Raw genomic sequence first — 27,677 nt, 5'->3', positions numbered from 1 at the left:
CAGCAGAACGGGGTTTTAGCTGTCAGAACAGAGTGCAGACCAGCAACGCTCTCGTTTACATGAGAATCATCTAACACACGACAATTTAAATGGAAGCTCCTGAGAATTATAAAGACTTTGATTTGGAAAGAGCACAAGTCATTTTTTGGCTTGGGTGCTAAAAGTAAAATTTAAAAGAACTTTTAAAACAACAAAATTGTAAATAGTTATGATGTTGACAGCTACCCGCAGAGACATTGGTACATGTTCTGATTTTAACGTTGTGAAAAGGAGATGTTCAAAAGAAAATGTTTCATGGTAAGCTTGTCTTTATGTCTGTTTCTACTACCATTATTTATACTGCGTACTGTTTTGCATGTTAACTTTGTTAATCTGGAATAGCTACACTGGAAAATAATGTAATGTTGATACAATATGTAAAAATGCAGATGTTATGGTTGAAAACGCAGATTTTGAGATGGTATGCTTTTTACAGATGCCCATTTGTAAAGGCTAGCGCGACCTCTGTGTCTCATTAAATGGTCAAGCAAATTAGTTGTGTTACTGGAGTATCCCAAACATTACTTTCTTTACTTTTCTTTCTTAATTTAGAAAACAACTGTCAAACATCGAAAGGCTTGTAGCTCGGTCAATACACTATTTGTAATTCTAGCACATGCTCTTAACTCCTGCACAGATCTAATCCCATCAGTAAACACTCACAGGAGGCGGAGCAGAGGGGAAGTTGAGCTCAATCGCATGCAGATTCAGCAAGTCAGACCTGAGGGGAGCAAAGAAGCTCTGCGCTTAATGCAAAAAATAATGTCCGATTCCAAATTTAATAAAAAATAAAAGCTTTTCATTACTTAAACCCTTTATACAAAAACGATGCACAGGCTTGACTATCGATAGTTGTCAAACGATACGATGCATCGCCTCAGCCTTAATCTTATCCTTGTGCCCACCTTGAGCCAATCATCAGTGTTTACAGTATGTTATTAACACCAAAAGCAGACAGGGTACAAAGATGACAGCTTATGGCCACTAAATGTTTTGTTTACTGTAAAATTGAACAACTTAGGAACTTGCAATCCAGCTGGTTTTCATAGGGGTCTACGCCCAGGCCATAACCAGAGCTGCCATTCTACCGAGGTCAAACTTAGATTTCAAGCTATAGCTGGCAGTATTTATATGACTGCTTGGTATTTACTATTCAACTTCCAGATTTATGTTACACGACAAACCAACATAGAAAATTATTTTGTACTTCACCAAAATTTTTACATGAGCATCAGCATTATTTGTGAAAATGTACTCAAGTTGTTACAGTGACCCAAAGACTGCTAGTTTAGAAAAACAGAAAATAATTAAATGTATTCGTTTTATAAATCAATGTTAATCCCAACAATAAGACTGAAAATGTGAACATAAATATATTTTGAGCTAACAAGCTTAAGGACTGTATCATCCAAAAAAAATAAGTTGAATTGTGAGCTTTGGGGCTTGACAGACACAATGGCCTCAGGGAGAGCTTTCACAATTCAAGGACTGATTTAAAAAAAGGAATGCTGACACATCTAATAGCGTAAAAGAATACTTGCCAAAGCAGCCATGTGAAGCTCGTGGCTTTGAGCTCTAGAACAATACCAGGGTGGGAGTCGGGAGTAGGAAGAAGGGAAGAAAAAAATAAAGTTTTGTAAAATAAAAGAAGACCCAGATATACAGTAACTTGACTATGCCTTTTCCGATTATAGACAGGAATATGAACTGATATTCTTGAAAGTTTCAAGCTGCCAAAGTAACGCACTGACTACACGCTTGTACTTCAATAACTCCTCCACCATCCCTGCAAGCACTGCGGGACATAGCACCTCTCTCTTAAAGCCACAGCAGCTCAATTATAAATCAGTAATACAACTATAACACAAACTATGTTTCAATAATTACATTTTGAATTTAACTTTTTATATTACCGTATATGTAACTTATTTACTGCAAATGTCTCAAAATGCCAGCTAATGTTTTATTTTGTTTGTTTTTAAATAAAAATTTAGCCTAGTCATCGCCAATGGTTTTTACCCCGGTTTTCTCCCCAATTTGTAATGCCCACACGCGTCCTCCGAAACGTGTTCCTGCCAAGCTGTCATTTTTCGCACTGCGGATCCACAGTGAAGCCACCAGATCCATAGTGCCGGAGGACAACACAGATCTAAATTGCTCCACTGCAGACCCGCAGGTGCCCTATCAGCTACAGGGGTCACTGGTGCGCAGTGAACTGTGAATTGCCCTGCCGACCTAAGCCCTCCCTCCCTCCCTGGTGGCGCTTGGTGCTCGGCCAATTGTGCGCTGCCCCCTAGGAACCTGCAGTCACAGTCGTGAATGACATAGCCTGGATTCGAACCTGCGATCTCCAGGCTATAGGGCACATCCTGCAACTCCACATGGAGCGCCTTTACTGGATGCACCACTCGGGATCCCCTCTTAAATGTAATTTACTTAAATGTCATTTGACAGTGAAAATATTCACTTACATGTAATTGGAAGCTACCCAAAGTGAGTCAAAGCCAGACAGCTTTTCAGACAAACTTTTTTCAATATTAATTTTCTAATACCGCTTGAAAGAAATACTTTGAATAAAAAGAAAAATCAACTTGCGGCTAAGATAATACGAATAACTTGTGCTGTGAAAGCGCACCGATGAGCAAATGTTACACATTTCAGTATTTTTTATATAAATATAATTGGATCAATGTTGTGGATCCAGAGTAAATTTAAAGTGTGGTCTGTACTGTTGAGATGTCTGGGAGTTACGTTATATGTTTATTGTACATCACCTGTAATGGACAGCTGCATACTAAATGTGAAGACAATATTTCAAAAGGTGACAGAGCTGGTCTCTATCCAAAAGAAACCAAATATGGACCATATTACCGTATTTGCTTGAATATAAGTCGAGAAATTTAAACCCAAAACACAATCCTGAAGTTGGGGGGGTCGACTAATACACGAGCAAACATATGAACCGATCTATAATTTATAGTAAAAGCCTTTATTTATTGATTGCGATGACTGGCGACAGCATGAATGCTATAGAGGGGCATAATATTAATAATAACGTTACCCTGCAGCATAGTGCTTCTGTGGGAAACAGCAGGAAATCTTTGTTGCCCTTGTTGCCAGAGCAAATGCTTCTAATTTCTCTCAAATCAAAATGCAAACATCTCAACATTTGGTGAAAACAATTCTGTGACATTGTCTATATATAAAAAAATGAATCGCAGGTTTGTTTACATCCAGGAGCTGTCACGTAAAACACAGACGCAGTTTCATTGAATTACTGCCAGACAACACCACTCCCCACATTCCATTGAAATACATACTTCCATGTGGGCTAGGAAGGAAGTAGGGGTGGGGCTTGCATACTAAAATAATACTATTATCGGCTTGTGGCAGGATGGCTTGTGTGATGACGTCAGACCCGGAAGACAGTGGACACAGACAAAAGACTGGGGTAATGAAAGCACTGATGAGTGAGTTTAATTTACAAATAAAATATTTAAACACAAAACACTCAAAATAAACGGCACTTGAGCCAAACTAAATAAACACGGAACACAAATAGTAACTAGTAGTATGCTGGTTGCAAAACCAGCATACGTAGCAATTGTTATATCCTGTATTAATAGTTTTCACAACTCATGTTTTGTTCTGCCTGTACACACTCCCCGTGCAGCCAAAGCTGCAAGTCTTTTATATTATGGCCGAGGGATTAACTGGCTCTTAATTAACTTGTTAACCCCTTGGCCATAGTTTGAAGGAGTTTAATAAATCTGCGTGACTATCAGCTAATTAAATAATTACTAGCTGACAGTCATGCAGTCTCACGAGTAAAATACAAAACAATAACAGTGATGGCGGACAGCTTTTTGTCCGTCCTGCATTTTAAACAATAATAATACAAAACATGCACAGGGGCAGGGAGTACCCGGTCACAAGGCTATACAAAAAAAACAAAACAAAAAAAACAACATGTACTATATTGGAATACGCGTCAAAATGATGCGTCTGGCAGTTCAAGGTAGAAGTGCTTATAAAATTGTTATTTTTGCTAATTTGCCGCTCAAACACCGTCAGGATATCTAATACATATATTTAGGTAAAAAAATAATTTATACCCAAATCTCGCCCTCACAATGGGAGGGGGGGGGGGGGGGTCGACTTTTACTCGAACAAATACGGTAGCTCACAGGTCAAAGTGAGGTTAGCACATGAAAATGTTCATGAGATATAAGCTCTTGAAGACTTAATGTTTATGAGAAACTGGTATTATATCAGATTTTGTGGAGAGAAACTTCTGACTACTTTCCTTATATAAAAAATGTCCCAATATAGAACTAGGTCACAAAATGCTTAGGCCACATTTCTCGAAATAAACTAAATGTCTTATTTAACCATCTTACCAAAATTCATGCTTTTAACACAACATGCCCAGTTTTTAGCTTTGCTTCCACAGCACCATTAACTGGTAAAGTCCTTAAACCCAATTGTCCTTGTAATAGAAAACTCAGGCACTTTGTATGAATGCAATGTGAAGCCAGCTACACACCAGATGCGATGTGACAAGAGAAAATGTGCAGCGATGCGACAACATGAATAGAACCTATACTTGAGAATTGATCAAATTAGAGAACAGCTTCAATGCACGGTGTCCACCAAGGTAAAGCAGTATCCTAATGACGGAAGAAAAGAAATTATAAAAGATACAGATTTGAAAAACAATATACAGGCGTCCATTTCAAAGGAACTGGATAAGCCTGGTATGTATGATTTATTGCCATATATGGTGAAATACTGTCAGAGAAGACACTCATAATTTCCATATCATGTTGATGAATATGTACCAGTCTTGATCCTAGTTTTGTCAATAGCAATTTTTAATAGTTTTATAGATCTGTCAGTTTTCAAATCTGTCACATAATGTCTGTGACGCTTCAGTTGTGTATGGTCATGTCGCTGTGAAAGTATCTTGTTGCCTGATAAAAAATCACATCTCGTTTGGTGTGTAGCGGCTTTAAGACTCTACTATGTGGCTTTTTATTACCAGTATCTCTTTTAACACTATAAAACAGGCTGCTATCTGTTTAGTGTGCATGAGTCATACACCAATGCCATTGAACAGGTCCTTAATGTCATGAAGATGCTCTGATCATATACAACTTCCTCGGACAGCACCTTACTGATAGGGCTTCTTAAAAATGATCAACTGGCTTTAATATCACAGGCTAGAAGCACACAGATGATGACATTACAATTACCGTACAGTTTCCCAAACAGCCACTCTCCACTTCCTATTGCAGTGTCCAGGCCTCTACTCAGTCAATAGATAATATGTTTTGCACCATTGCCCTTCTGTAGCTGTAGTGTTTACTTTCCATTTGTGGTGAAAAGGTCTGCAAGATGCACCTAAAAATGCTGGTCTTTATGGAAATATCCAGTTCTGTTATCTAATAAAATCTATTATCATCTCTTCATCTCATATTTTCATATATGAAAGACATACACAGATTATGGTAAGTGCATTTAATTTAACTTTTTCTGAAGCAATTAGTGAACAATAAATATAGCTTTTCCCATAACTCCAGTGTTTTCAACACAGACTTATATTTAAATTACTGGACCTTGTCTTAGCCATTAACAAACCAATCAGTATGTGGTCACATTGCTGTAACATTTTAATAAATACTTTCTCTCTGGGACATTTAGGGGTAGATGTACTAAAGTGTTGCGTGGAGGGTGGAGATAGTGCAAATGAGGGATCAAAAATACTGTAATGAAATGTACTAAAGCTGCCGACAATTGCAACACTTACAATTGCATCAATTTCTTAATAACTTTTGAAAGCACGTTTTAAACAGTCGCAATTGTTGCTGGCATTTCCCAGTCTGCTTTTTCTCGTGCATTGCCAGTTGTGCCAAATGTATTTTTGAGACGAACACCCAAGTACCTAATTTTCACTAAAGTCAGGGTGTACTTACAAGCCTTGAAAACTAATTTCTATGACATTTCTGGTTTTCCCAGTGTGTTGGGAGCAATAGACTGCACACATGTGTCACTAACCCCTCCAGCTCATTCTAAGCATCTGTATAGGACCATGATCTATTGTGTGTTAATTGTCTAGGCTACTAAGTAGACCAAGTTAAAAAATAATAATAATTAAAATAAAAAAACATAAAATCATTTAGTTTCAATTTAAAATAATCTTTAATTCACATTGTACACCAATGTGTTCAATGCAGTAGCATGATTTATTTTGTGTTACCAGTAGGTTAAAGTACAAAAAAAGTGTGCTAGGTATTCATTTGATTTTACTACTGTACAGATTTATATTTTTACATAATGTAATATCTAGCGTACTCAAAACACATTAGTGTTATTTCAGCACAACAATTTATATTTAAAATATATCGAGAACTGTAAATGTATGTGTGTGCGATTTTATTATATTGTTTTTAAACCTGACACCTCCTTATGTCGGACAAACATGTCCGGTTTAGCGAGGGGCTTCTGTATGATTATGAAAAGCTTTTGGGGGGTGAAGGTTGGGGCCTGTAACATTATTTATTTATATGAATTTATAAATATGATGGCCGTGCGTTTGTTTTGTTATTGTTTAAATGTGTTCTGGCAGAGGTGAGGTCGGCAGCTCATCCTCTGCCAGTAGTAGTTAAAAAACCTCGAGTAGAAGGTGGCTATTAGTAAATGAATTAAGTGATTAATTTGTTGCTAATCGGGAGATGGTCACCTGCATAAAAGCTTGCTGTGCTCTGTAGTCTGGGTGGGTTGTTCGGAGGAGAGAACGTAGCAAGAGCAGTTTAAAAATAAAATTAAATATAGCAACAGTGAAGACGATTGCCCAGCCTGACCTATATGTTTTTTTCTGTGTTCGAGATTTGTTTTATTTAAAACCTTTATTTTGCTCTGTAAGCAAGTGTTTTTGTTTGTTAAAACTGTTTATTTTATTTTTGTTGTTTAAACAAAATAAACGACGCTGTTAAAATCCAGCGAGTCCTGAAATCACACATCAGCTCAGTACTGTATTGTATTGCTTACATCACGTGGATATGTTTACTATTTAGAAGCATTTCAAGACAAACTTTCCCTGGGGAAAAAATGTAATATTTTTTTTTCTTTCGATTTTAATGTTGCTAACCTAGTTTGCTATTTACCATATTTACATTTTTTTAAAAAATATTTAAATGCTATATATATATATATATATATATATATATATATATATATACACAGACGTGCTCAAATTTGCTGGTACCCCTCCGCAAAAAACGAAGAATGCACAATTTTCTCTGAAATAACTTGAAACTGACAAAAGTAATTGGCATCCGCCATTGTTTATTCCATATTTAATAGAAATCTGACTTTGCTTTTGATTTTTTATTCAACATAATATTGTAAATAATAAAACAAATGAAAATGGCATGGACAAAAATGATGGGACCGCTAACCTAATATTTTGTTGCACAACCTTTAGAGGCAATCACTGCAATCAAATGTTTTCTGTAGCTCTCAATGAGACTTCTGCACCTGTTAACAGGTAGTTTGGCCCACTCTTCCTGAGCAAACTGCTCCAGCTGTCTCAGGTTTGATGGGTGCCTTCTCCAGACTGCAAGTTTCAGCTCTTTCCATAGATGTTCGATAGGATTCAGATCAGGACTCATAGAAGGCCACTTCAGAATAGTCCAATGTTTTGTTCTTATCCATTCTTGGGTGCTTTTAGTTGTGTGTTTTGGGTCATTATCCTGTTGGAGGACCCATGACCTGCGACTGAGACAGAGCTTTCTGACACTGGGCAGTACGTTTCGATCCAGAATGCCTTGATAGTCTTGAGATTTCATTGTGCCCTGCACAGATTCAAGGCACCCTGTGCCAGGCGCAGCAAAGCAGCCCCAAAACATAACCGAGCCTCCTCCATGTTTCACTGTAGGTATGGTGTTCTTTTCTTTGAACGCTTCATTTTTTCGTCTGTGAATATAGAGCTGATGTGACTTGCCAAAAAGCTCCAGTTTTGACTCATCTGTCCAAAGGACATTCTCCCAGAAGGATTGTGGCTTGTCAATATGCATTTTAGCAAATTCCAGTCTGGCTTTTTTATGTTTTTTTTTCAAAAGTGGAGTCCTCCTGGGTCTTCTTCCATGGAGCCCACTTTCGCTCAAAAAGCGACGGATGGTGCGATCAGAAACTGACGTACCTTCACCTTGGAGTTCAGCTTGTATCTCTTTGGCAGTTATCCTTGGTTCTTTTTCTACCATTCGCACTATCCTTCTGTTCAATCTGGGGTCGATTTTCCTCTTGCGGCCGCGCCCAGGGAGGTTGGCTACAGTTCCATGGACCTTAAACTTCTTAATAATATTTGCAACTGTTGTCACAGGAACATCAAGCTGCTTGGAGATGGTCTTGTAGCCTTTACCTTTACCATGCTTGTCTATTATTGTCTTTCTGATCTCCTCAGACAACTCTCTCCTTTGCTTTCTCTGGTCCATAATCAGTGTGGTGCACACAATGATACCAAACAGCACAATGACTACTTTCCTCCATTTAAATACGCTGAATGACTGATTACAAGATTGGAGATATGTGTGCTACTAATTAAAGAAACTAATTAGTTTGAAATATCACTATAATCCAATTATGTATTATCTTTTCTAAGGGGTACCAACAAATGTGTCCAGGCCATTTTAGAATATCTTTGTAGAATAGCAATAATTCATCTCTTTTCACAGCTTCTTTGCTTTATTCTATGACATAACAAAGGCATGCAAGTATACATGATAAAATAGCTTTTAATTTCATCACTTTTCAGGAGGAATGAAGCATTATTTCAATGATCTGTAAGGGTACCAACAAATTTGAGCACGTCTGCATATATATATATATATGTGAGATTCGAAAAATATTAAAATATCCACAGTTAAAAAGTCAGTTTCACAAGTCAATTTCACAAAACGATGGCTGATACCAACTAAAAGGAGTAAAATAAAACTGAATATCTGACAACTGGATCTGACTGAAGTTACAGAAAATGGCTGGTATGTACTATAAATAAAATGCCAGAAAAGCATCATGTTTAAAATAGCAGACTAGTTCGTAGTGCAAATTAATATAAACTGGAAGATATGACAAGACACCTTGATGTCTTCGTATCTTCCATGACAGCAGGTATTTTGACAGGTGTTTACTTTGATTTTGATGGCGCAGTGATACGTGGTTAGCACAGCTGCAGTGATTTGCCTTTGTTCCTAAGTAGTTCCTAATGTGCTGGATCAGTATGCAGCATTCTAACAATCACTTTTACAATTATAAGCATAGTATAGTAATATTAAGTAAAATAAATATGTCATAGAAATAAACAAAAGAAAAAAAACATTTTATTTCTGCAGTATTTTAATCAGCCTAGAAAAACAGTAAAAAAAAGAGAAACTTGACAGGTTATACATACGTTCTTTACAAATCTGGGGTTCAGCAGTTATAAAACTATTTACAGTGGAACATTAAGAAAATTCCACAAAGAAGCAGTAATAGTTGGCAATGAATCTGTGTCTGTTTTTTTCAGAAATTGGCCACCCCTGCTTTAAGCAACTAAGAAGAAAATATTAAAAGAAAGTTGATGTTTCTTATGCGTTTCACTTAAAACCGGACATTAGGTCGTCCGGGTTTGCCAATTACACGACTGTCCCGGTCAAACCTGGACAGGTGGCAAACCTAATTTGAAGTCTTTAATTGCTTTTTGCAAAGAAAAGGAAGTCTGACTCATACCAAAAGAAATAAAGTAGCAGGTACTGTAGACCACGCGCACACTGTAAAATGTTCTATGTAAGTTAAAAAATTATTTATTGTGCTGTATATGTAAGGTACTGTATAGTATCACAACGTGTCAATGCGGCACCATGATCTGTTTTGTGTTAATTGTGTACTAAGAAGGCTATGGTAAAAAATAATTAAAAATTAAATGCGATACTTTCAGTTTAAAATAATCTCTTATTATTTTCACATTAAACCAGACACCTCGTTATTTCGGACAACCTGTCTGTCTCGCGACATGTTTAGTGAAGGACTACTGCATGGGGTTTCAATGTCTGTGAAACAAACATGAGAACAATCAAAGCTAAAGAATGCTAGGTTATATAGTTGACCAATGCTCCAGTATGTTTCAAAAAGTAATTTAAAATTGTACTTAGCATAAGTCACATAACTACATTTCTTTTTAAAATATGTTTTTTTGTTTTGTTTTGTTTTTTCTAATATGAGAATATGTGGTATTTTGACAGTAACTCTCCTTAACTGAACACTGATTCTACTACCCCTGTCAGACAGAGTCACTTGGCAAATAATCAAAGGAAACTAACTCAAAACAAGTCCAACCTTTAATCTTTTGTTGGGCCAAAGAAAATAAAGCCTAATACTGATATTATCAACCCACTCTAAACATAAAATATATTATAAAAACAAATCCAGCATGATGTCTTACTACTTTTAACACCATCCTTTCAGATAGTGGCCTGGTACTCTTTCCCAGAGCTTAGCTGTCTAGACTAGTATCAGCTCTAGCAGTCCTAGTAAAAATTGTACATCCAGACAAATTAGTTCCACGAACTAAAGCCAAGTCACTCTAAATAAATCAGCCATATAAACAAATCTACAGTGAACTTTGAATTAAATCTGTGTTATTTTAAGTTGAGCTCTTTCTCTCTCTCTATACACACACACAAACACACACACACACACACACACACAGTCACAGACAAAAGTATTTGGGCAGTTAAAAAAATGAGAAAAATCACAAAGAAAGTGATTTCTACAATATCTAATTGTTCCATTGAAATATATAAATTAAAGTAGATTCAGCTTTATAATAAAACAAGAATTTATTACATGCATAAAATTTGACAAAAGTATTTGGGCACCCTTACAGTATTTTGTGTGCTCACCCTTTGCTTCCTTTACAGTTTGCAGTTTTTTTGTATTTTGGCATCTTTCCAGATATATTTTTGCCCATTCTTCAGCACATACAGCTTTGAATTCTGCAATTGACTTTGGTTTCCTTTTTGTAACAGCAATCTTCAAGTCAATCTACAACATCCAACATTCAAGTCTGGGGACTAAGATGGCCCTGACCACATTCCAGCGCCTCCTCAAGACTCACCTCTTCAGACAGCACCTGTAGAACTCCTCTGTTTTTCCCCTGGGACACTATCACCCTTCCTTAAATGCGCTTTATTTGCTCTTATCTGCCCCCTATTTTACTGCATTTAATCCTGTACTTCAGAGTACTGTAATCTGCCAAGTGTTTAATCTGTAGTATTTTGTATTTAATCATATCCTGATAACTATCATCTGCTGTATTATTGAATTGTATTTTGTCACACTTGTACTTGCTTGAACCAAAGTCATTGTATTTATCTTGCTCTTATTGTATTATTACTTGTACTGTAACACTTGAAATGTATTTGCTTACGATTGTAAGTCGCCCTGGATAAGGGCATCTGCTAAGAAATAAATATTATTATTATTATTATTATTATTATTATTATTATTATTATTATTATTAATAATAATTATTAATAATAATAATAATAATAATAATGGCCAATCAATAACTGTAATCTTCCTTTTTTTAACATTGGGCATGATGAACTTTTCTTTAAATTTTTCTCCTCACTTCCTCCAAAAATATTGTTGCTTTCTTGGTGGAAAAAGTAATATTTTTGATTCGTCTGACCTTAAATTTTGGTTGAAGAAATCATCAGGCTTCAAGTATTCAATGGAAAACTCCAAATCGCTCACATGCACCCGTGGTTAACTTGATACCTTGGCTGGATAAGTCAACAATAAATGGCATCCCCACTACTCGAGGTTGACTGTGTGTGTATATATATATATATATATATCTAATTAATATTACATATATATCTAATTAACATTACTTTATATAAACTTATTATGCAATGCTGGCTCTGAGGATCAGTCTTGATTTGGCCTCCCCAGCGCATCAGCATGCACAACTTTTGAATGAATTTTGTTTATTGTTATATATTTATTGAAGTTAATTAGTTCATTCTTTTCTGTTGAGTCACGCTGGCATAATGGTGTTCAGTCTATTTATCCATTTACTTTCTTTTATAGTGAACTTGAAGTTCTAATTGTTGTGCAGTATCTCCAACTGACAGAATAAAGGCTGACGGATACACATAAACTTGGGTTAGCCAGTAGAGGGCGTATTTATTTAATTACACAAATTAAATGTTTAAAAAACTGAAAATAAAAGGCTAACCCTCATTCAGGGCACTAACTCACTTGTTTATTCCCTGACTATCCAATTGTGTTTGAGTAATTTTTTTAATTTTTGAGTAATGTACATATACTACATGTTTTTTTTTTTTTATCTTTGTATGGGGAGAAATGGAAAGAAACTGAAAGAAACTGAAAGACTGACAACCACAACTCATAGATGACTATGGGCACTAATGTGCTTGCTTGTGCAGCAGCTTGAGAGTGCCCACAAAGCTCTTTGTCAAACACCCAATTACTACTAGTTCTGGAATGTAAAAGGTTAGTCCAGTTACCAAACCAATCCAAATCCTTGGGCTTTTTGAGGCAACTGCTGACAAACTTAATATGCAAGTGTTACGTCACTGAGCATGTAGCTTTCAATAACACTTTGTGAGGCAGAAGAAAAAACATACTATATAAATATCCTGGACTGAGACTTCCTAATAGCACAAAACTGGTAACATGTCGACCTGTTCCTATTTAGTGTTAAATAACTTTAGCATAACAGAGGCAGAAGTGTTACAGGGACTAGGAGCTCTTAAAATAAACAAATCCCCTGGGCCGGATGAGAACCTCCCAATTGTACTCAAAGAAATGATAGAAGTTATTTACAAACCGCTAAGCAAGATCATGCAATAGTCTCTTGACATAGGGGTTGTACTGACAGACTGGAGAATTGCAAACGTAATACCGATCCACAAAAAGGGAGACAAAACCGAACCAGGTAACTACAGACCAATAAGCCTGACTTTTATTATATGTAAACTTAAGGAAACTATAATAAGATCCAAAATGGAAAATTACCTATATGGTAACAGTATCCTGGGAGACAGTCAGCATGGTTTTAGGAAAGGGAGATGTGTCTAACTAACCTGCTAGATTTGTTTGAGGATGCAACATCGACAATGGATAATTGCAAAGCATATGACATGGTTTATTTAGATTTCCAGAAAGCTTTTGACAAAGTCCAGCATAAAAGATTAATTCTCAAACTGAACACCATAGAGATTCAAGGAAATGCATGTACATGGATTAGGGAGTGGTTAAAAAACAGAAAGTACTGATTAGAGGAGAAACCTCAAAATGGAGTGAGGTAAACAGTGGTGTACCACCGGGATCAGTATTAGGTCCTCTGCTATTCCTAATCTACATTAATGATTTAGATTCTGGTATAGTAAGCAAACTCCTTAAATTTGCAGATGACACAAAAATAGGAGGAGTGGCAACCACTGTTGCAGCGGCAAAGGTCATTCAAAATGATCTAGACAGCATTCAGAACTGGGCAGACACATGGCAAATGACATTTAATAGAGAAAAGTGTAAAGTACTGCATGCAGGCAATAAAAATGTGCATTATAAATATCATATGGGAGATACTGAAATTGAAAAAGACCTAGGAGTTTATGTTGACTCAGAAATGTCTTCATCTAGGGGCTCCCGAGTGGCGCATCCAGTAAAAGCACTCGCTAGAGTGCAGGATGCGCTCTATAGCCTGGATGTTGCCGGTTCGAGTCCAAGCTATTCCACAGAGAACCGTGGACGGGAGCTCCCAGGGGGCAGCGCTCAATTGGCCGAGCGTCGTCCGGGGGGAGGGAGGGTTAGGTCGGCCAGGGTGTCCTCGGCTCACCGCGCACCAGCGACCCCTGTAGTCTGGCCGGGCACCTGCAGGCTTGCCTGTAAGCTGCCCAGAGCTGCGTTGTCCTCCAACGCTGTAGCTCTGAGGCAACTGCACGGTGAGTCTGCAAAGTGTAAAGAAGCGGGCGGCTGACGGCACACGCTTCGGAGGACAGTGTGTGTTCCTCTTTGACCCTCCCGAGTCAGTGCAGGGGTGGTAGCGGTGAGCTGAGCCTAAAAATAATTGGGCATTTCAAATTGGGGAGAAAATAATAAAAACTAATTGGCAACGACTAAATTTAAAAAAAAAAAAAGAAATGTCTTCATCTAGACAATGTTAAGCTATAAAAAGGCCAACAAGATGCTCGGATATATTGTGAAAAGTGTTGAATTTAAATCAAGGGAAGTAATGTTAAAACTTTACAATGCATTAGTAAGACCTAATCTAGAATATTGTCTTCAGTTCTGGTCACCTCGTTACAAAAAGGATATTGCTGCTCTAGAAAGAGTGCAAAGAAGAGCGACCAGAATTATCCTGGGTTTAAAAGGCATGTTGTATGCAGACAGGCTAGAAGAATTGAATCTATTCAGTCTTGAACAAAGAAGACTATGTAGTGATCTGATTCAAGCATTCAAAATCCTAAAAGGTATTGACAGGGGACTTTTGCAACCTGAAAAAGAAACAAGGACCAAGGGTCACAAATGGAGATTAGATAAAGGGGCATTCAGAACAGAAAATAGGAGGCACTTTTTTACACAGAGAATTGTGAGGGTCTGGAACCAACTCCCCAGTAATGTTGTTGAAGCTGACACCCTGGGATCCTTCAAGAAGCTGCTTGATGAGATTCTGGGATCAATAGGCTACAAATAACCAAATGAGCAAGATGGGCCGAATGGCCTCCTCTCGTTTGTAAACTTTCTTATGTTTTTATGTTCTTATCAATGAGTGGAAACATTGTGATACCGTTAGTATGTAAAAGACGTGAAAATGTTACCAGTGCCATTCTACGATTGCATTACTTTGTAGAGCTACTTCACTGACACTGAAGCTAGTTTTGTAAAGAACAGAACTCTGCATAACACATTAACAGTACTAATGCACACATACCATACATATACCAGTACTGTAAATCACCTGGATTACACATTTTTTGCGAAAAGCTTTGCTTCTCTTCATACAGAATTACAGAACAGAGTAACTACCAAAGTATCTAAATATGTCAGAATGTGGATTTTCTGTCAGAGTTTTGTCAAAATATATCTGGGTCACAAGGGCAGTCTATAATATAAAGAAAACTGCAGAGCTCAGGAACTTACGCATCATTGCATTAAAAGGCATTGAATTTACCTTGTTAAGTTTAAGTGTCTTTATCTTGGCCAACAGCTTATCTGACCGGAAACCAGTTGAAGGTTTAAAGTTATTTAAATAAGTTCATTACTAAAGTAGGCAGCACGTAATGACCATTCTTATCTTTCACTAGTTGCAACATTACATTCACTGGCAGCATCTCCAGAAGAGAGACCCCCCCCCCCCCCCCCTCGGATTAAATCGGTCTCCAAGCAAATTCTGTGCAAGTGTCAAATAAAATGATTAATTGAAACCTGGTTTCACAGCAAAGTGCCTCCCACCAATGCAGCAGTAGCTAATTGCCTCTGTTTCAACCTGTAGCTTAAAAGCATCATGATGCAAAATGGACTGCAGCAAATCACAATTTTGGGCCCTATAACACAATAACACACTATACAGTGCTCCCTCTTCATACCACCAACTACCAGACAGTTACGAAACTCGTGCCATACCAAGGGTGGCAGAATGACAAGGGTCATTGAAAAACGAACAAACTACAAAAACTACATTGGCAGTCAAAACATTCTGTGTTCTGTACAGTAGACAAAATGAAAAGATAATATGTCAGATTAAGAGGTTCTTGTTCTGCAATTGAATTATTTATGATTATCTTGCTGGTGGCAAAGTGAAGGAGACCATGAGTTTCTGTACATTTGATTGATTTGCTGTATTGTCAGACGGTGTACAGTGCGAGTGGCAGTGTAACAGGAAAACAGCATTGATTTATATTGGTGCATGTTGGTTCAGAAGGAATAAGGTTTGTATTATAACGAGGGGGGGGGGGGTATAATGAGGGAACACTACACATGTACTATTCAATATCCGTTGGAACCTTTTTACATTGTTTATACCTATTTAAGAGAAAAAATAAATAAACTAAATTAAGAATACTGGCAATTAGAAATTAGATTTCCTTTAACGTGGTTGGTCAATATGAGGTCCCAGCTCTCTTGTAAAAGACTTTCAAACTATGATTAATCTCTGTTCCAAATCAATAATACGTATTTTACCTTTTTTTCTGCTTGATGAAAGAAAATCTCTGTTCTAGCACACACCCTGTGAATGTTGTCTGTCAATGTAGACAATGTAGAATAAGCTTCCTCGCTGTCCTATAGATACAATCTATCGATTTAAATTTAGTATTGCAAACATAAATAAATAAATAAATAAATAAATAAATAAAAAACGAGAATTGTGTTTGCAGTCAGGGGCAATACAGTAACAACAAACAACTAGTCTCCGGTCTAAATGACAAATTGTAGAAATCAAACAACTGCATGCAGACAGATTGCTTTTAGCAACTTTATTTCAGCATATTTTAATAAACAACTCAGGCACTGTGCTCTCTTCTCTAACAAAGCCAGGAGGCTTTGAATAAACTTTGTCTCCTTGGCTCACAACACACCAGCGACTTCTGTTGACTCGGTAAGTTTGGTTACATGGCAGGCTTGCAGAAGGAAAAAAAAAAAAAAGACAGCTGACAGCACTTGTTTCGGAGGACGCGAGTGCTCGTCTTCGTCTCTCCTGAGTTAGTTCAGGGGTTGCAGCGGTGAGCCAGTTTGAATAACAACTGGACATTCCAAAACTGGGAGAAAAATTGGAAAATGAATACAAATAATTGTTAAAAAAATAAATAATAATATTACCCTACCCTGAAAAAGTGTTCATGCTTTGACATACTTGCATTTTCCATTTTCGAAGAGACCTGCCTCTTGCACGGTTGCCTCAGCCATCAAAGTTCAAATGAAAGATGGCAGGAATCATGACTTTGCTGCTCACCACAATATAGAAGTAACATCATTCAAATAATGCCACCTTGTCAGTGGAGGACAACGACACTCGAGTGAGCTTTCTTCTAAAATGAATATTGACGACTTAAGTTCTTTGAGTCATGTTTGTTATAACAAGAGTTGTGCTTTCAAGACCCATGGTCCTGATCACAGTTGAGAATAAAAGGATACATATAGGCAAAATAAAATATAAAAGATAATATCTTGGTCTACACATATGCTAGTCAAAGCGACAGTTATAATACAGTCAATATTTTATTTTGGTATTTGCATTTAATAAATTCAGACACTTTTCTTGGATCCCGGTTGCTTTAATGCGTAAACAATGTCATCAAGCTTCAGGATAGATCGGAGTTGCCCAAAGCAGTCTATAATTCTAAAAAAGTACAAGGTAATTCTGAAAGTTATTTAAAATGATCCAGGAAGATAGGAAACAGCACAGCAAGGTCCACTACAGGTACTGTTATAACTTATGTTGACGTGATACTGGCTTTTAAAATGTGTTGTACAGTATATGTTCTGCTTTGACTAATGCAGCACTTCTTTGTGTTGCTATGTTGACTACATGCATTTTCTTTTAAAATAGCATAAGGATATTTTGTCAGGTTATAATGTATAAATTATTATGAAGACTATCTTTTGTAGTTATGTAGCCAGACTGCATATTGGGGGTTGTATGAACCGCCACTGGGTCCTGGGAGAAGTGCAAGGGTGGTCTCACAGTCATTGTCTTGAAAAGGTAGTGATTGCTTGTCCTGAAGTGAATAACATATCTTCAATGGACCACACCCACTTTTATATCTCTAAATCAGCACAAGCAAGACAGCCACATCTGGTTGTCCTTAAAATACTTATATGCCTGTATGGATCTGTATGCTGTACTCAGAATCAACTTTCGAGTCCTGGCGAGGTCACAGTGCTCTACAGTAAATTAACCTGCAAACTGACCTGCAAGTCGTCTTGCCTGGTTGATCTTGGAATCTGCAATAAAATAAGAACATAAGAAAGTTTACAAACGAGAGGAGGCCATTCAGCCCATCTTGCTCATTTGGTTGTTAGTAGCTTATTGATCCCAGAATCTCATCAAGCAGCTTCTTGAAGGATCCCAGGGTGTCAGCTTCAACAACATTACTGGGGAGTTGGTTCCAGACCCTCACAATTCTCTGTGTAAAAAAGTGCCTCCTATTTTCTGTTCTGAATGCCCCTTTATCTAATCTCCATTTGTGATCCCTGGTCTTTGTTTCTTTTTTCAGGTCAAAAAAGTCCCCTGGGTCGACATTGTCTATACCTTTTAGGATTTTGAATGCCTAAATGAGATCACTGCGTAGTCTTCTTTGTTCAAGACTTTTAGCCTGTCTGCATATGACATGCCTTTTAAACCCAGGATAATTCTAGTTGCTCTTCTTTGCACTCTTTCTAGAGCAGCAATATCCTTTTTGTAACAAGGTGAACTGAACACAATATTCTAGGTGAGGTCTTACTAATGCATTGTAAAGTTTTAACATTACTTCCCTTGATTTAAATTCAACACTTCTCACAATATATCCGAGCATCTTGTTGGCCTTTTTTATAGCTTCCCCACATTGTCTAGATGAAGACATTTCTGAGTCAACATAAACGCCTAGGTCTTTTTCATAGATTCTTTCTTCAATTTCAGTATCTCCCATATGATATTTATAATGCACATTTTTATTGCCTGCGTGCAGTACCTTACACTGTTCTGTATTAAATGTAATTTACCATGTATCTGCCCAGTTCTAAGCTTGAAAGCATTTTGATTCAGGACTTTCATTTTGAAGAAGGAACTTGTTTTTGAAGAAAACAAACCTTACAATAGCAATAAAAGATTAAGAGGAAAAAAAATATGTACCGCATTTTAACCTTTGTACTGTAAAATATTTTTTAAATGCATTCAATAAGAATGGCTTAGCTTAAAAAAAAAAAAAAAAAACTTTATTAAAACATAATGAAAAAATGTAGTTTCTTAAGTCTATATAACCATATTGTATAAACATTGCAAAATTACTAATACGGCATAAGTACACAATATCTAGTATTGATTAATACTACGCATTAACATTATACTGTATGAATCTTGTCATATTTATCCAAAATTTATATATCTGGAGGGTTACATTTAAAGCTTATATCCAGTGCTATTTGGTTTTTACTGGAGGTCCCTTTAATGCTCATTTAATACCATTTTAGTGAATGCCATGTTAGTGGCTTTCATTTAATGCTAATTTTATTTATTATACTGCTTATTTTATTGGCATTACTGCTATTGGGTTTTGCCAGGTAGAGTATGTTTTCTCTCCTATAACTGATGGGCTTTTAATATTATTGCTTCCTCACAGATTTTCAATTTAAAAGCATTAACAGAGCTTATACAGAAGTTATTTCTGAAAATTGTGCAAAAAGGTGAAAGTAGTCCTCAGTACTTCCAACCCATTAATGCTTTAGTACAGTGCCAGTACTTTATTTCAGCTAGTCTGACAGTATGTCAGCATATTTACTGGAGCCTGGATACACAGTGAAATACAGAAACAATAAACCAGAGCCTGCCTCCGGTTAAAGAATATCAAGTTTCCAGAGATAAAAAGGTTACTGTAAATCTAGCTTTGGACCATTCCACAAAATAATGTACAGCAGCCACTACCAGCTGCACTATCCTTGTGAGGGAAACATATACGGCCTACTCTGTTTACACTAGCCACTTTTAAGCCGGCTTTGAGGTGGCTTAGGTCTTTTTTTTTGTACTGTAAATACAGCCATTCCAGGTCAAGCTGTCAGAGGTGGGTTCTGTGACAGCTTTGTCATCATCAAACAAGCACAGACAACAGCAACAGGAAGTCTGGATTGTTAATCGGAACAGAACCAAATATCTTTGACAGAACGCTGAGAGAGGATTCCAAAATACAAACTCACTTTTATATTTGTGTTATAATATGAAACTACTTGTACAATTAATGTGGGATACATGTGAAACAAGCCTAGTTGCCACAAAACTTTATTGTCAGAAATATTATTTTTCACACATAACTACAAACGTACCGTGATCGTATTTTGATATGCATCATAATGGGGAAATATTTGGTTTTGTGGGTACCTCTAAACAAATCATTACAGTAAAGTCATATTAATGAAGTTAACATGCAAAACAGTATAAAGTATAAACAATGGTAGTAGAAATATATATAGACACGCTTACCTTGAAACCGTTTTCTTTTGAAAATCCCCCATTCACAACATAAAAGTCAGTGTTGTAGAACATGTACCAATGTCTCTGCGGGTAGCTGTCAACATCATAACTATTTACAGTTTTTCTGTTTGCTGTTCTTTAAATTTTCCTTTTATCACCCAAGTCAAAAAATAATTCTCAGGAGTTCCACTGAAATTGTCATGTTTTAGATCATCCTCACATAAATGAGAGTGTTTGCTGGTCTGCACTCTGTTCTGACAGCTAAAACCCAGTTCTGCTGGTACACAAGATACAGGTATTGTAATTGCAATTGCTGAAAGTTTTGTGAAAGCAGGTAAGATGTCGGAATAGTTCTCAGTAAAACGTTGCAGGCCTCCTCCATGGTCTTAAAACCATGATTTTTGAGCATGTGTTTTACTTGCCCAAATTCTTGGAGTGTCAACAGGTAAGATGCTTCGATACAGATTACTGAATCACACTAATACCAGGGACGTGCACAGTGCTACATGGGATACTGATACCTCCAGTGCTTTTAAAAAAAAAAAAAAAAAAAGACAACACAGGGAGCAGTGGAATCATGTTGCATTGCATAAACTATTGGATAGGGATGAAACGGTGATCTGTGGTCTTTTACATCTGTGTTTTAGAAACAAATTGCTGTTATTTTTTTGTGTGTTTTATTAAAACATCCTGCATATACAACACAGAATTCTGCGTAAACGTGACCTCTGACCAACTTTATGTATTGTTTATTTCGGGAATAAACAAAACAATGTTCAACTTTAACTGCAATTTGGCATCATTTGTTTTGTAGTTAATTCACTGGGGTAAAGTAAGGCCTAAACAACGTATTCTTTACTCCTGTGATATTTTTATACTTTGATGTGTTACTGTAAAGTCTTGCTGTAAAACACAGACACACACGCCCCCCTGCCCCTGCTGCTATGCTGTCTGACTGTGTTCTAAGCAATATAATGGCTTATTGGAAAACGAACAAATATCCAAACTAATTATTTAAATTATGAGCGAATATCCAAACATGAAAATCCTGTGTTCATCCCAGCACTAATATAAAGCACTAGCTTCAGGTCCAAAACATTTTACTTTTAAACAAAGCACTGTATTCACAATTGAAAGTTGCATATGTTTCATTTCAGCTATTAAACTAACCAGTTTTGCTTTGTTGAATAGCAAAAATAAGTATTTTTCATGGGTAAAAAAATAAACAGGAGTTATTGTTTATATTTACATTTTAGAAGAGTTAGACTGATGTGTAAATGTACACAATAACACCTGTGTCTTTAAATGTCCACATACCCCTGAAGAAGTGACTTTGAAAAGTGGAAATTTAAAGAAACATGTGTTATTTACATATCAGAGGAGTCTGACAAGTAGATGGTACCGCTGTGCAACTCTTCAATGATTCCTCCATTTTTGGCAAAATGAAATCTTAATTAACACAGAACGACCACCTTGATGTATAAACACATAAGTGACACAAATGACAGGCTTGTTTTTTATTTAATCACTTGGAGAAGGGAAATGTCTTCATGCAAGGGGTGGTTAGTATGACGTCACTACTGTTCAGGGAATATGCGCACGCATACGGGACCAAAGCCAAATAAGGTCTGTGCTCAAGTGTAAATGGGGTAGCTCAAATGATAAGAATCTTTTAATCTGATCGACCCTAAGCCAGCTCAGGTCCAAGTTGTAAGTGTAAATGCACATATAATAATAAATTAGAGAAGGATGCATAAATGAGAACAAGGGTATCACCCAGAGGAAATATCGCTACATCAAAGATAAAGGCTTGCATGCATTTTTCTTAGTCCGCGAAAGCCAAATTATAAGAACAACTCCTAGTCTTCCCTGACTGTATGACTTGCCCTGCACACCACACTGCTGTATCTTTACCAAGTGAGCCTCACTGTGTCATGGGTTTTATTATGTATATTAACAACAGCCATCTTGAATGGACGAGAGTCAGACTTTGGCAAAAGTATACATATTTGAGATAAAATGCATGATTACATTGTTCATTTGAGAAAAAATAATGATGCAATCTTTGCACAAGCAAACAGCTTAATAATTTGGCCCATCATGTCTGTCTGACTGGTGAAACAAAAACAATTCAAGAGGCCTCTAGCACTTTAAGCACTCAAACAAAACTTGTTTCACATGTAAACAAACAGAATAGACCAGTTCAACCACTATTCAAGTAGAAAGTGCTTTATGGGCAATTATATTGAAGTATGTTTTCTTGTTTGACATTATTTTTATTCAACCGGTAAATTAGGCAGAAAAAAAAACATTTTTTTTTCATTTCAGTATGGTCCTTCAGCAGTTAGCATTTAACCTTTATTCATCCATTAATCCTAAAATTAATAACTAGGAATTTGCAAACTAGGTTATACCAAGTTTCCAAAATCTGACAGGGTGTGCAAGATGCTAGCCAGCTTTGCTCACAAATCTAAAAGTAGTAAATTAGGATAGGAAGGGGAAAAGTCTATCACCCCCAGAATATCGTTGGATAAAGTAATCACAAGCAATCATTTTCCTTTATGAAGTTGTATAATCCTTCAGTTCTGGTAATACCATTGCTATTTGATTGGTGACAGGGTGCCGCTAAAGGCTTTTGTTTCTTTTCTGCCAGTAACCTTGATTTAAAATGCATGTTGAGGGCGATACACCCACCCCTTGTTATATCGCCCCTCACTAGACAGTGGGTTTGAATATATCGCGGTCCTGGAGTTGGCATTGATCATTTGTCTGTTGAATTTGCTGTACGGAGCTCAAACATTACTGGCTGCGTACAAATTGTATGCAAAACGAAAATGTCAAAACGAAAGAATGTAGCTGTAGAAGAAAAGCTGAAAGCTGTTGAGCAAGTGAAAAGTGGAGCTAAGCAAGTGAATATTGTTTGTGATTTGAAAGTTAGCGAGTCAACCATGAGTGGATGGATAAAAGATGAAGAGAAACTCAGAGCATTCATTCATCGTTGACAATAAAGAAAGCTTATTAAGAAAATTAACAGGAATGGCAGAGAATGATGGCACTGATGAAGTGCTGTACACCTGGCTCGTACAACAATGCACAGGGGACACCTCTTTCAGGCCCAATCCATCAAGCAAAAGCACAAGACTTGGCAAAACGACTAAAGGGGCCGGAGTTTGAATTTAAGGCTAGCCAGGGTTGGTTTTGGGGCTGGCAAAAGAGACACACCATCCGTGAAGGTACTCTAAAAGGACAACAACAGTCTGCAGATGAACAAGTGGCTGTTAATTATCCAGCAGAACTGAAGGAGAGCATACAAGCCGGTGGGTATATGAACAGATCAATAATGCAGATGAAGGTATTGTTTATTGGAAATTGCTGTCCTGTAAGTCACAGTGTTTGAGGTAAGATCTGCAAAAGAAGACTAGAAGCAACAGAAGGATTGTGTCACAGTGCTGTTTACAGCTAATAAAACTGGGGAGCACAAACTGCCACTTCTCATCGGAAAGAGTAAAAACCCACGCTGTTTTCACCATGTTAATATACACATTATACCTTTGATCTATGAAGCAAGTAAGAATGCCTGGATGACCAGCCACATATTCAAGTCATGGTTTTTTTATTCTTTTGTGCCTCAAAACCGTTTTTGCTGCATAAAAATCTCGAAGAAAAGGCCAGTCTTGCTGGATAATTGCCCCGCACATCCTCATGCAAACAAACTTGTTACAAACGATGGCAAAACGAAGGTTGTGTACTTACCAAAAAACACAACCAGCAAGATCCAGCCAGTGGACCAAGGACCAAGTGTACTACTGCCAAGAGCTGCTTTGCAAATTTCTTGCAGATGAACAGGTTACTCTCCAAGAAGTCATTAAAGCGCTAACAGAAAAATATTTTGTGTATATTGCTGCTGATTGCTGGGGCCGGATAAGAGCAGAATCAATCAAAGTGCTGGATGATAGGTTTGGGAGGTGCCTTTGACCAAGATGTGATACAGATAACAAGTGCAGATACTGAGGATACAGAGAAAGCAGCTGTTGCAGAACTCGCAGAGACCCTAACTAATGTAAGTGAAGATGTTTTGTGTGTGCAGATACGTGGATTCATGTTGATGACAACTGTGAAGCATTTGCCCCCTTGAGTGATGCCGACATTGTTGCCAGCGTGATAAAACCAACACAAATGATACAGAAAATGACAACGACGAAGAAAACATAGAGGGGTAGGTTTGCTAAGATGTGCCAGTCACAGCACAAATATACTGCAATTTGCATTTTCGTTACGGCACTTAGCAAAGAATACATTTTGTCGTATGTAGCAAGAGGCTGTGTGGTCCAGTGGTTAAAGAAACAGGCTTGTAACCAAAAAGTTCCCGGTTCAAATCCTGACTCTGAGCAAGTCACTTGACCTCCTGTGCTCCGTCTTTCGGGTGAGACATTGTTGTAAGAGACTCTGCAGCTGATGCATAGTTCACACACCCTAGTCTCTTTAAGTCACCTTGGATAAAGGTGTCTGCTAAATAAACAAATAATATAAATGAAGACAGCCGCAATATACTAATTTAAATATTTGTTGTGTCTTCTTAGCGAGATCTCTAGCATTATACATTACGAGAGTCGTGCGACATTGTTCAAATAAATAGCGGAAGTTGAGCTGTGGTTTCCTGCAGCAGAGGGTGCCAGACGGATAACGTCTATACATGCAAGGGTGCAAGAATCAAAATAACATTGTTTTTGTTAAATGTATATATATATATATATATATATATATATATATATATATATATATATATATATATATATATATATATATATATATATAAAATGAAAGGCAGTTTAATCCCATCCAAATCTATAGTGGGGCCCCCACCTTCACCCCTAAATAAAAAATATGTTTCTATCAAAAAGCTTTTCATAACCATACAGCAGCCCCTCGCTTTACATTAAGAGGTCTTGGGTTTAAAAAAAAATACAATAAAATCGCACACATATACATTTATAGTGCTCAATGTATTTCAAATGTATAAATCGTAGTGCTGAAATAACACTCATGTGTTTCTGGCAGGCTACACTACATTATGAAAAAAGATACAAATCTGTACAGTACGCCTATACAGTATACATAGTGTTACCCATTTTCGGTTTTTATCTTTAAAAAAAAAAATCTGGGATTTTTTTTTTACATATATTAACATAGGGATAAAATCAATAAAATTAATTGAAACACTGGTAAAAATCGGGGGGAAAAATCTCAGTATATACACTTTACATGTGGAATATGATGCGTAGCAGTTCTGGTTTCTGATTAAATTTAATGTCCCTGGCATGTATAATGAAGCAGAAGCCACACTTTCCCAAGTTAGCTGGTACTTTGCAAACGTTTTGGCAGTCGCTGTGCTGACGGAAACAGTATCTACAGAAGGTATGAACATGACATCAGCACAAAACAAGCCAGGCTTATTTGCCTTCAAATCATAAAAAAGAAAAGAAAATTGACAGAACTGGACGGTGCAAGCCATCAGGAGACACGTTAAAAATCACATTGGACATTTCCATCAATGCGTTCCATAAAGCATCACAATTTTCTGTCAAATGTTTACGATTTAGATTGTCGGTGTTAGATTTAGCTGATGGACAGTACCATCGCACAAAGTTACCAATACATACCTCTGCAGTCTACAATAAACAGTGGCTGTCCAGCAAAGCACAGCGCTCTGACAAACTCATTAACACAGTCGTTCTGCACTCTCTTATAAAGCTTGTGTAAAAGCTGCATAAATGGATTGCTTGTCTCTCAGTTCACTTTATTGTTTTAGTTTAATGTGTCGCTTATTTTTCAGTATGTTCTTTTATTGTCAGTGTGAACAAGTACCTCAATGCAGCAGTATTTGCAACGCTATGCATCCTCTGCATCATCTGACCCACTTCAGCTACTTTAGTTTTTTGTATACAAGTACTTTTTGCAATGTGCAGGTGTATAGGTGATGCAGTGCTCAGTAATAACAAACACAACACAAAACAGCTCTTTATTTGTGCTGGGTTGCTTGTTTGACAACCCTAAATAATAATACCTGGCTCTACACAACGGTGTGTATAGCGCAGGTAAACCACAGGGTTCAGTCCTGAAATAATAATACCAATAATGACACACACTTTATACACACACAATCACAAGTCCAATAGTGAGTGCTCCTAAATTTCATGGCAGTGTTTATTACTATATTAGGATCATTTAAGATCATAGAGACCTGCCACCGGAACGACACTACATGTTTTATCGCATGCGCTTTGAACCCCAGCGTAAGTCGCTTGATCATAGCAGAGCAACTCTCGCTACAGCAGCTCATTTTTCATAAACGGGGGCACGTTAGAGATTGTGATTCTGCTGACAGGCGAAGCGAGCGGCAGAATGGACATAAAAGTGTCTTTAACACTCCTCTACCACTCACCAGCGTCTCATTGCTGAGAAAAATAACTAGACTTTACGTTATTGCACCTGACTACACTCCTCCACAGACACATATTCCTCCATCGATATCTTTATCCCATGCCTGCGACGAAAATAGGGGAGCTACCCTCCCACTTTGGGCCATAATGGCCCTAAAATGTTTAGAAAACACCTAGAAAAAAGGATGTGAAAGAACAATGATACGTTTTAAAAAACTATTAGTATCAGTGCAACCCAGTGAATAAAACCAGTCTATAAAAAAATAGATTCTCAGTGTCTCACCCTCAGCCACTCACTCAAACTTCCTGCACTCCCAGCAAGCACCACAACAGAAAGAGAGTGAGTGAGATTTAAAAGGAAGATAAAAAAATAATACAATTGCTACTTGTGCTGGAAAAATTGCAAATGCCTAAAACTTAAAATGCACGAAATTTGGCACGGATGTAGAGGACTATGGGATGTTGTGCCGTGGTCAATATGGCGGCCTTTGGTCACATGGTGTGGCAGCCATCTTGGATTTAATGAAAATTTTGGACAATATTTAAGTCTTCTTCTCATGAACGGTAAATAGTACAGCTTTGAAAAATGTTGTACATAGTCCACTCATGTCCACGATTGATTCTACTTAAGGAAAAATTGATCGGTCACATGGTGTGGCAGCTATGTTGGATTTTGCATAAAACGCTTAAACGACACCTCCTCATGAACCCTTTGACCGATTGATGTGAATCTTGGGTATACGTTATCTTTGTACTGTCCTCTAAAAAAGTTATTCAGGAAAAGTTCCTACATGAACAAACATGGCCGCCATGAGCCAATCAATGTGGGTGACATGCCAGTTTTGCCCATTTTTCACCCTGAAATGACACATTCCCACCACTGGGGACAGCTGTTACCATGGAAAACTGAGCACAGTCTAGGAAAAGATATTTCTGAAGCAGCCATTTTTGGTGTTTAGCAA

The 27,677-nt window shown here is 37.2% G+C and overlaps 1 protein-coding gene across 7 annotated transcripts in view; it reads right to left on the bottom strand.

Moving 5' to 3' along the window:
- LOC117421282 (cationic amino acid transporter 2-like) overlaps nt 1-27,677 on the bottom strand; it is an 82,426-nt gene that overhangs the window by 31,677 nt on the left and 23,072 nt on the right. For 3 of the 7 annotated variants that reach the window (XM_059026998.1, XM_059027023.1, XM_059027033.1), the window contains one exon: nt 18,022-18,054. The exons of the other annotated variants lie outside the window; for them this stretch is intronic. The gene's annotated coding sequence lies outside the window, so the exon portion shown is untranslated. The remainder of the gene's footprint in view (nt 1-18,021; nt 18,055-27,677) is intronic. 7 annotated transcript variants of the gene reach the window in all.

Source organism: Acipenser ruthenus, chromosome 1 (assembly GCF_902713425.1).
Source record: "Acipenser ruthenus chromosome 1, fAciRut3.2 maternal haplotype, whole genome shotgun sequence".
NCBI lineage: Eukaryota > Metazoa > Chordata > Actinopteri > Acipenseriformes > Acipenseridae > Acipenser > Acipenser ruthenus.
This window is presented reverse-complemented; position numbering and strand designations above follow the sequence as displayed.